This window comes from Myotis lucifugus, unplaced genomic scaffold (genome assembly GCF_000147115.1).
Source record: "Myotis lucifugus unplaced genomic scaffold, Myoluc2.0 scaffold_23, whole genome shotgun sequence".
NCBI lineage: Eukaryota > Metazoa > Chordata > Mammalia > Chiroptera > Vespertilionidae > Myotis > Myotis lucifugus.
Window position 1 is genome coordinate 9,085,909 of NW_005871071.1, and position 10,253 is coordinate 9,096,161.

The following is a 10,253-nucleotide window of genomic DNA, read 5'->3' on the forward strand; positions in this document are numbered from 1 at the left end:
TGGTGGGAGTAGGCTGACACTGACAAATGTGTTTGTTGAAGACGGAGGAAGCAGGGCTGTGAGAAGATGTAGTTTCCAATTAACTTTGTCTCTGATTATTGGGTAACTTTGGGCCAAATGCTATTCTTTAATGAATAGGGGTACAGCACTTATTAAGATTAATGACTGTTACAGCTGATAGCCAGATGTTTACATAATTCCTTCTGTTTTAGAGCAAACATATCAGTAGAAAGAGGTTGGATAATAAAATTAGGCAAATAAGTACAGTATTTTGAAAATGTATTCTGATTAGGCTAATATTAAAAATTAACATCAATTATCTAAATGAGGTAGTTTTTTACACAAGTGACTGGTGGAGGGAGCCTGCCATGGGCAAGCATGTTTCCAGCAAAATCACCAATGATGAAATCGTCCCCTGCAGAAGACAAAGAGTTAAATGTGTCTTTAAATAGCCTCTTGTATGAAAGGGCAAATCATTTCTTTTAGCTGAGGAAGGATAAAATGTTTTTGCTTTCCACATGTATTTATGTTCTATTTTAGCATCATAATTATTTTTGCAGCTGTCAGAATTTCACACAAACTAATAGGAAAATAAATCTAAGTTCAGAATAGCCCAATACTTTCCAGAAGAGTCTAGTAAATAAAAACTCTGGGTCGATCCAAGATGGCAGCTGAGTAAATGGAAGCTACACTCACCTCCTTCAAAAGCAAACTGAATTACAACTAAAATATAGAGCAATCAACATGAATAACCAACTGAAGACCAGCCAAAGAGGAGTCTTACAGCCAAGGACTTACAGAAGAACCCACAGTGAGACTGGTAGGAAGGACACAGACACAAAAATGTGGGCCCAGCCCCCCTGAGTGGGGAGATTTCAGAGAGATATCTCAGCTGGGGAGGTTCCCCCTGAAGACGAGTTGGGTCTCAACTCCAAGCCAGGGTCCCCAGCCCAGAGCACCAGAGCCAAGAAGAGGCATCCATGTAACATCTGACTGTGAAAAACAGCAGGGATTCTGTCTGCCAGGGAGAGACAAGAGTCTGCTAGAGACATAGGCACCCTCTTAAAGGTCCAAAGCACAAAATCTTGTTTGCAGCCACTCACCCTGGGCTCTGGCGGAGGGAGGGAGAAGCAGACTAGAGTCACATGAGGAGACACTGGGGATTGTGGCTCTGGGGAGAGAGCTGAAGGGACAGCCATCAGGATCCCTGTGCTGAGTCCCTCTCCCACACTGCGGACCCCTTCTTTCTTGAGTGGAGCACTCCTCTCCTTATGGCATCATCCTGGGTGAATGCAGTAGCCCCACCCTTTGGACTCCCGGCCACCTCAACCTGCTGAGCTTTCATCCTATTGAGGAGTCAGCTGCCTGTGCCAGGGTGTAGAAGTCTGAGCAGACTCAGGGGGTTTGTAGCTTTAGGGAAGGGCCACTCCTCCCACTTTCCTGTGAACCTGACTGGTGCCTTCCCCTCACTGGAAATCTGCTAGGCCCACTTAATTGGCTCCAGGTGACCCCATCCTCTCACCTCCAAGTGGCCTGCCCTGTTGAGATCGGGCTCCTTGTAGAATCTGAGACAAACTGAGCTGTGTGGCTGTAGAATGGGGGCCATTTTCCCCTCACAAGTCCAACCAGTGCAGAGTCCTCCCTTCACCTGGTCAAATCTTGAGTCTATTTTTGCCTGATAAACTCTGCTGGCCTCACCCTGATCATTCCCTGAGGCCCCACCCTATCACAAAGGTTTGTGAGTACCCAGAGGGTGGCATCTGGACTTGGTATACCCTGGGACTTTGGGTGAGTAGCCTCAGAACCAGCATTGGCACCAAGTTTGAACCCATATCAATCTGGTGTACACCACTTGCCCCTACATGGTTACTTACTGAGAACCTACCTCATGCAATTCAAATACAACCACAGGACCTCTCAGTGACTGAGCCTAAGAGGCAGCTAGCAGGTGGAAGCAAGAAGGGGCCAATCTCATGGTAACAGAAGGGATTGGCATGAAATATCTAAAGTGATGAACAGCAAGGACCTACTACCAAGACTACTTTACCCAGCAAGGCTATCATTGAAAATTGAAGGAGAAATATAGAATTTCCAAAACAAGAAGAAGCTAAAAAGTTTGTTACCACCAAACCAGTTTACAAGAAATGTTAAAGGGTCTTCTTTAAAAAGAAAAGGAAGAAGAAGAAAAAAAACAGAGGTAAACAGAGGTAAAAGAATAAAATGCAATAAATGTATACCTATCAATAATCACTGTAAATGTAAATGTCTTAAATGCTCCTATCAAAAGTCAGAGGGAAGCAGAATGGATTAAAAAAAGCCACACCTATATATGTTGTCTACAAGAGACACCCTCAGAACAGAAGATACATAGACTAAAAGTAAAGGGATGGGAAAAGATATTTTAAGCAAGAAGAAATGAAAAAAAAAGTTGGGGTAACAATATGTATACCTGACAAAATAGACTTCAAAAGAAGTCCATAACAAGAGACAAAGAAGGACATTACATATGCTAAAGGGATCGACACAACAAAAGAATATAAGCCGTGTAAACATTTATGCATTCAGCATAGAAGCACCTAAATATATGAAGCACATTTTGATGGATACTTTCGGGGATATGTCCAAAGGAACCTGAAACACTGCTTCAAAAGAAGGCATGCACCCCTTGTATCCATTGCAGCACTATTTACAACAGCCAAGATTTGGAAGCAACTCCAGTATCTATCAGTAGATGAATGGATCAAAAGGCTTTGGTATATTTACACAATGGAATACTACTCAGCAGTAAAAATGAAGAAAATCTTACTTTTTGCAACAACATGGATGGACTAGTAGAATATTATGCTAAGTGAAACAAGCCAGTCAGAGAAAGACAAGTACCATATGATTTCACTTATATGTGGAATCTAATAAACAAAATAAGCTAACAAAATAGAAACAGACTCACAGATACAGAGAACAGACTGACAGCTGTCAGATGGGAGGGGCAACTGCGGAGCAGTGGGGAAGTTAGGTGAAGTATATGAAGGGATTAAGCAAAACAAAAACTTCATAGATAGATAACAATTTGGTGATTACCAGAGGGAAAGAAGGGTGGGGGGAGGTAGAAGAGGGAATAAATGGTCATAGAAGGAGACTTGACTCGAGGTGGTGAACACACAATACAATATACAGATGATTTAGTATAGAATTGTACACCTGAAGCCTACATAAATGTATTAACCAATGTCACCCCAGTAAATTTAATTGAAACAAAAAAACTCTAGAGGTTAATTCATTGGAATAAATTCATGGGATTTTTAAAAAAGAAACATCCTGAATTGAGGTGATTAAAATAATACAAACAGATAAAGGGCAGAGCTGTGAGAGGACAAGTTTTGCACAATTGAACGTCTTGCTTATGTGGAAAAGATGGGAAGGAGATCTTGCTCATTCTGGTCTCAAACTACTAAACCCTGAAAAGGCCAAGAGAAAGAGTCACCAGTTAAAAGTGAAGTTCAAAACATGGTTAAGTTGTCCACAGGATGGGTCTCATGGTCTCTGAGGGATTTTTATCAGTTGTGTGGGTTCTAGTAATTACTCCCCCCCCCCCCCCCCAGGATTTATAAAGTTAAGTCAGGAAGCTGAATACTAACACTTCACTTCCTCACTTATTCATTAATTCATTCATTTAATGAATATTTATTTATAGACACTGATTTTGGCACTACCTGTGCCCTCAGTGAGCTGTCAACCCAAAATTGCAAAGGGGAGACCAAAGAAGAAGCTGTGGTAGATAGAATAACAGCTCCTCCAAAGATGGCTACATCTTAATCCCCAGAACCTATATATAAATCTGATGTGGTAAGGGGAGTGAAGATTAAGGTCTGCAGATGGAAATCAGGTGACCTTAAAATAAGAATATTTCCTTGGATTATCTAGGTGGGCTCAATGTAATACAAGAGTTCTTAAAAGATGGAAGAGGGAGGCAGAAGAGTCAATGTCAGAGTGATGCTATGTGAGAGTCAGCTGGCCACTGCTAGCTTTGAAGATGGAAGGAGGCATGAGATGTACAGCACAAGTGACCTCTAGAGCCTGGAAAAGCAGGGAACAGACTCTCCCATAGATCCTCTAGAAAGAAGGCAGTCCTGCTGATACCTTGATTTTAGCCCATTGAGATCCCTGCTGGACTTCTGACCTCCAGAGCACAAGATAATAAATTTGTGTTATTTTGAGCCACTGTTTGTAGTAATAGGCTCCAGCAACCCTAGAAACGAGAGACAAAGAAGGACGTTACATAATGCTAAAGCAGCGGTTCTCAACCTGTGGGTCGCGACCCCTTTTGGGGGTCGAATGACCCTTTCACAGGGGTCGCCTAAGACCATCGGAAAACACATATATAATTACATATTGTTTTTGTGATTAATCACTATGCTTTAATTATGTTCAATTTGGAACAATGAAAATACATCCTGCATATCAGATATTTACATTAAGATTCATAACAGTAGCAAAATTACAGTTATGAAGTAGCAACGAAAATAATTTTATAGTTGGGGGTCACCACAACATGAGGAACTGTATTAAAGGGTCTCGGCATTAGGAAGGTTGAGAACCACTGTGCTAAAGGGATCAATACAACAAAAGGATATAAGCCTTGTAAACATTTATGCACAATGGATAGGGAGGCCACTAAAATAACAGCAATGAGGGGAGCAGAAAATGTCACAGGAGAAGCCAATGTTTCTCTTGGAAAGGACAGTTCACTGGCAACTGTTATTTGAATTTCTTAAGAAACATTTCCTCACTTGTAGTCACCAATCCCAAGGTTACAGATTCTAGAGATGATGGTTTGTATAGTCTTTTCTCAGGAATATGCTAGCCAACTTTGAAGGTGTCTGGGGTCACTTTCTTGACACTACATTAAAGGGTAAGGTGGTGGGTACAAAGTAACCTGGGAAAGGACTTTTTCCCCTGTATAATCGATTTTTCTCCTGTATAACCTATTATATTGCTCCTAAATTTGTTTATTCTGCTCTTTCTAAACCATAGTTCCAGACCTTTCATACTTGCAGATTTCTAGGCATTAGACTAGAACAAGAGCTGACTGTTCCTATTTTCATTCTGTGTCCCGCTGAGCCCTCCCTACTGGCTACTCCTAGACCACTCACTGGGCAGATATTATACAACATCTAGGAGGGAAGTGCTGCCAAGGCTGATTGTTTCTGGGAATGCCATTTTCCCCTTGTCCTTTCAATATTCTTGTTATGCTACTCCTGCGATCACTGCCAATCTGTAGAAAATTACAGGATGATTTTTTGTGAAGGACTGAATTTGCCTAACTTGCTTTTTGTTGTTCATTATTGGGGAGGAAGGGGGACTGTGCTTGTTACACATAATTCGTGTGCATCTATTAGAGGCTATTGGGTTAGATTCATCCCACTCATTCATGATTCTGACATTGCTATGCATGTGCTGTCAGGGTTTAGTATTAAACAATTTTCTTTGTTCAGATTTGGATCACTGTCTCTGCTTGAAAATTATTTTTTACAATGACTCCTCTCTCTCTCTCTCTCTCTCTCTCTCTCTCTCTCTCTCTCTCTCTCTCTCACACACACACACACACACACACACACACACACTTTTCCTTTGCCAAGTTCAAGTTTAGGGCTGGCATAAGTCTACTTTATTTTGGTTCCTGATCATAGCCCAGCCATTGTGTTCTGTTAAACAAAATAAATTATTAGAGGAAGACACAGAGCCCATGTCTGTGTTTTAACAGAGCATGGTTTCCTCATATTGGTTCTATTGACAGTTTGGGCTGAGTAATTACTTGTTATTGGGGCTGTCTGAGCACTGTACGATGTTTAAGCAGCATCCCCAGTCTCTACCCTCTAGATGCCAGTAGCAACAAAAAGATATCTCTCCAGCTATTGCCCAATGTTCCCCGAGGGACAAAATTGCTTCTAGGCGAGAACCCCTAGATTAGCAGAGAGATCACACACACCCAACTTCAAGCGACTTGTTAAGACAGCCTCAAAAGTAGTGAGCAGGCTCAGCTGTTCACCCAGCTGTGTGGACCACCTGTGGCCAATTACTTTGACAAGATTATTAAGTTACAGGCTTGGGCATTCGGCCTCAGCTATAGGCAACTATATGTATTCTGTGGGTTGGCTCCACTGATGGGATTGGGTTACACACATTCCACTTTGCTTTGCTCTTCAAGTTCTTAAAGGCAGCTCAGTTACTTGCTAACTAATAGTGATGACAGTTTGAACCACCATATGACCCCAAGGTGGTTAAATGAGTTAAATAGAAATAACCATAATCACCTTTGCCCAAATTATTATTGTCATTGTTGCTGGTGTTATTGTTATTATTTTTTTAAGTTCCAAAATTTGGAGAATGACATGAAATTTTATTTTATTTTATTTTTCAAGGGATATTTAATAAGGTAGATAACATACTTTTCTAACATGTATTTTTTTATCACAGAAGCTAAGCATAATATCCTATGCATCAGGTGAAAATGGCCTGCTGTATGTGTATACACTGAGTGCAATTAAAAAATACTGTAATTACAATTCCAGCCTTTGGAATTTGAACAGGTGCCAATGTTCTTTCCTTTCTTCATATGGGAAAGAAAAATCCCTTTGAAAATCATTTGAAGCTTGGACAAAAATCCCGTAGTTGTATTCTTAGGATCACTTTCATGATTCGGATAATACAAAGGAAGCTTCAACTTAACCTTTTAGGGAAGACATTCCACCTGGCATAATCTCATTGGCCAGGAGCGAAGCTTGTTTCTTTACACAATTGTTATCCCAGATGCCTACATCTGCTGCTACCATTGGCTCACCTGTGTTCAGGCCCACAACCGCACATTGACGTGATTCCGAATACTCTGCTTGAACTTTAGTGTTTCCTGAAGATCAAAACCAGAATTCTGAGCAAGAACCTTGGGAATAATTAGCAAATGAACTTCAACAAATCCTTGAACTCCAAGTTGGGCCCTGTCCTTTAAACTGGGCTTATATTTAATCAGGCTTCTGTCACTTCCACTGCACCTGGAAGTATATAGCCATAATCAATAGCATTTTAACAGTCCTCAAGGCATCTCTTATTGCATCTTTGATTTGAGTGAATGCATGCTTATTTTGTCCTTGGACCAATAATGTGACAGAGCAAGGATTGTTACCTTTCTCAGTACAGGTGAACGTCTCTTCTCCCAATGTACTATACTCATACACAAGTCTGGCTTGTCCAAACAATCAGGATTTAGGTCATCAAAAAAATTTAGAGCTACACTACCTTGAGCAAGAGTCAACATTTCCATATTTCTCCTTATAGCTCTGTGCAGAGCTACTCTGCCTTCTTTTGCAAGAGCACCTAAGGAAAATGGGTCAATTCTCTTTTGATTAATAACAGCAATCCTTTATCTGAGTCACCACAGGCTTTCCTTTCCAGTTCTATTATTTTTTTAACTCTCTCTTCAATGAATTTTCTCTTAACTTTTACTAGTTCTCTTTCTTCAGTGCTCTTGTACAAAAAAGCCAGAATTCACTTCTGGTTTTTTTCATATTCTAATGACATTGCATGTGAAGATATATTTTCTCTTTTTTTCATATCAGGATGCCATGCCTGATGGTTCAAAACAAGACCTTTATTGAGCTTGTATCAGTTTTAGATTTATATTTCATCTCCATGATCTCAACCACAAAGAGATCAATAGGTTCATCTTGTTTTTTACTGGCCAATATGGAGTCAACTACAGCCTCTGTTAAGACATCAGCAAGTTTGGCAGAGATGTTCTGGCCACATCTATGAATATTCCCCTGTCCATCTCTTTGACTTGTTCCCAAAACTGAAGTGCCTTTCCCTTTGCAGCTTCAATCTTTTTGTTATAATTTAGAAATAAAGACCTTCAGAAATGTAAAAATCCACCTGTTTCAGCAGTTCTCCAATGATTAGGACATTGGAGGTGGTACCATCACGAGTGATGTCATCCTGAGCTATTGCTATGTTGGCTGTTAAAGAGGCTGTTGGGTGTTAAATTTGCACTTAATGAAGAAGCACTTGGCTATATTTAATAAGTTTTATTTCTCCAGCACTAAAAAAAGCATCTTTATGATGCCCTTAGGCCGCCATTTGGTCCTCAACACATCCTACAGCCCCCCCGGGCCACACTAATGTTGACTTCCAACCTACTTGGGCTCAGGCCACCTTGGCTTTGGGGTTCAGGGTCTTCATGGCTGCCAAAGCTGAGCCAGCAGAAGAGGAAGAGACCAGGAGCAAAGAATGCTCAAAGCTGGCGCAGCGACATAAAATTTTATTGACTTCTCCTTAAATAACTGTAGATCTGCTTTTTCACTGGCTGTTATGTGTCCTGATGTCCTCTTAAATAGAACATATCCAGGCCCCAGTTCCTCATCATTCATCTCCCAAACAGCATTTTTAAAACTTTCTAATCTCTATTAGTTCTTTCTGTTACCTAGGCTTGTAACAGCACACACATGAGCTGCCTAATTCGGTTCTTTTCCTTCAAGTCTTTCAATATACAATTATCAGATTATCTTTTCTTAATCAAAGGTTGAATTAAAAACTATATTTAAAAACATAAAATGTCTCCATTATCTATCAAGTTCAAATTTTGTAGCTCAGCATTTAGAGTTTTTTTTAAATATTTACCTTCATCCTGTGTTTTTCCTCTTTCTGTTTCCTTCATTTCTACCTTCCTTTCACCTATTTCTTCAACGTTTGCTCTTAACCAATCATCTCCCAAAATGTGGTCCATGGTTCATCTGAAGAATCAACAAAGATACTTTTTAACATGCAAATTTCTAGGCCTAGCCCCAGAATTTCTAAGGATAGGACCTGGATATTGCAAAAAAAACACTAAAATAGCATTTACTCTTAAGACTCAGCTCAAAATAACTTCTCTTTTTAAAATATTTAGTGCTTTCCTTCCAGTACTTATCACATTCTAAGTTGGAGGAGGAGAAAGAGGAGGAAATGGGGGTAGAGAATGGCTATAATTTTTGTATCAGGAACTGTTCTAGTCACTTTACATTGGTTATGTCATTACATATTTGCAATATCATTATTTACATATGGGACACTGAGACTTAGAAAATTTTCTTGACTGGCCCATAATTACACTTAGTAAGTAGGGAAGCATCTCCCTACAAAATCCACAGTCAATACTGAGCTGGGAACTTGCTCAGACTCCATTCTGATGTCTTTCTGTACATTATACACTTGCATTACATCTGTTATTTGAGAAAACTCTTTTTGTCCAAGTCCTTGATAAAATGGCTCAATGGAAAAAAACAATAGACTTAAAGTCAAACCAATCTCTGCTTGAATTCTGGCCGTGGCATTTCCTGGCTTCTTCTAGCTGGCCCTAGGGTACCACCATCTGCCTCTGGTTCAGAACATGGCAGGGTGATAGAAAGAGGAGCTGAAGAAGAGAAATGCAAGGGGCAAGCACCTGCTATCTTTTAAGGAAGATACCTGGAAACTGTGTCCTACCCTCCAGCTACATCCTATAACCTAGTCCAATAACCAACCTAGCTTCAAGGGAATTTGGAGCTTATTTCTTTATCTAAAAATCAGAGGAGAATAGATTGGGAGAGCTTTTTATGCTATCTAATCATAATGGACATTTCATTCCTTTTTCCTACATTTCCCTTTTTCTGGTTACAATACCTTGTTCTTCCTCTGGCAGCATCCTTTCCATCTCACAATCCATGGCCTTTAGGTGAATCTTATTCTATACTCCAGTGAAAGAAAAATGCTCCAGGTGTAGCCAGTCAGAGATGGGGGTGTGATTCAGGCCAAACACACCAAATAAGAGTGAATCCTGAGACTTTGTTGAAGGAACTGGCAAAGAGAAATGCCCTTCCTGCCACAGACTTGAAGCTATGAGGCGGGTATCCAGGAAGGTCTTCAGAGTCTAAAGCCATTGCAGGGGGAAGCAGAACTGAGAAGGAGAGAGAGAGAGAGAGAGAGAGAGAGAGAGAGAGAGAGAGAGAGAGAGAGAGAAACCCTGATGAGATTACTTGAGGCCCTGGATCAAGCAAGCCCTGCTGAAGTGAAGGCTGGTATCTACCAGTGGATGTTTTATTTACATGCAATAAATTTCTCATTTTGCTTGAGCTCTTTGGAGTAGGGTTTTCTGCTCCTCATAGTGTGCTAAATAAACAAAGATTCAATAATTAGTCATTAATAAGATATTCATCTTTGAATTTCCCACACCAGCACACTTTGTACAT

The 10,253-nt window shown here is 40.4% G+C and overlaps 1 pseudogene; it reads right to left on the bottom strand.

The window, feature by feature from the left end:
* Nucleotides 1-6,722: 6,722 nt before the first annotated feature.
* LOC102424171 lies at nt 6,723-9,730 on the bottom strand (annotated as a pseudogene).
* Between the last annotated feature and the right edge of the window lie 523 nt (nt 9,731-10,253).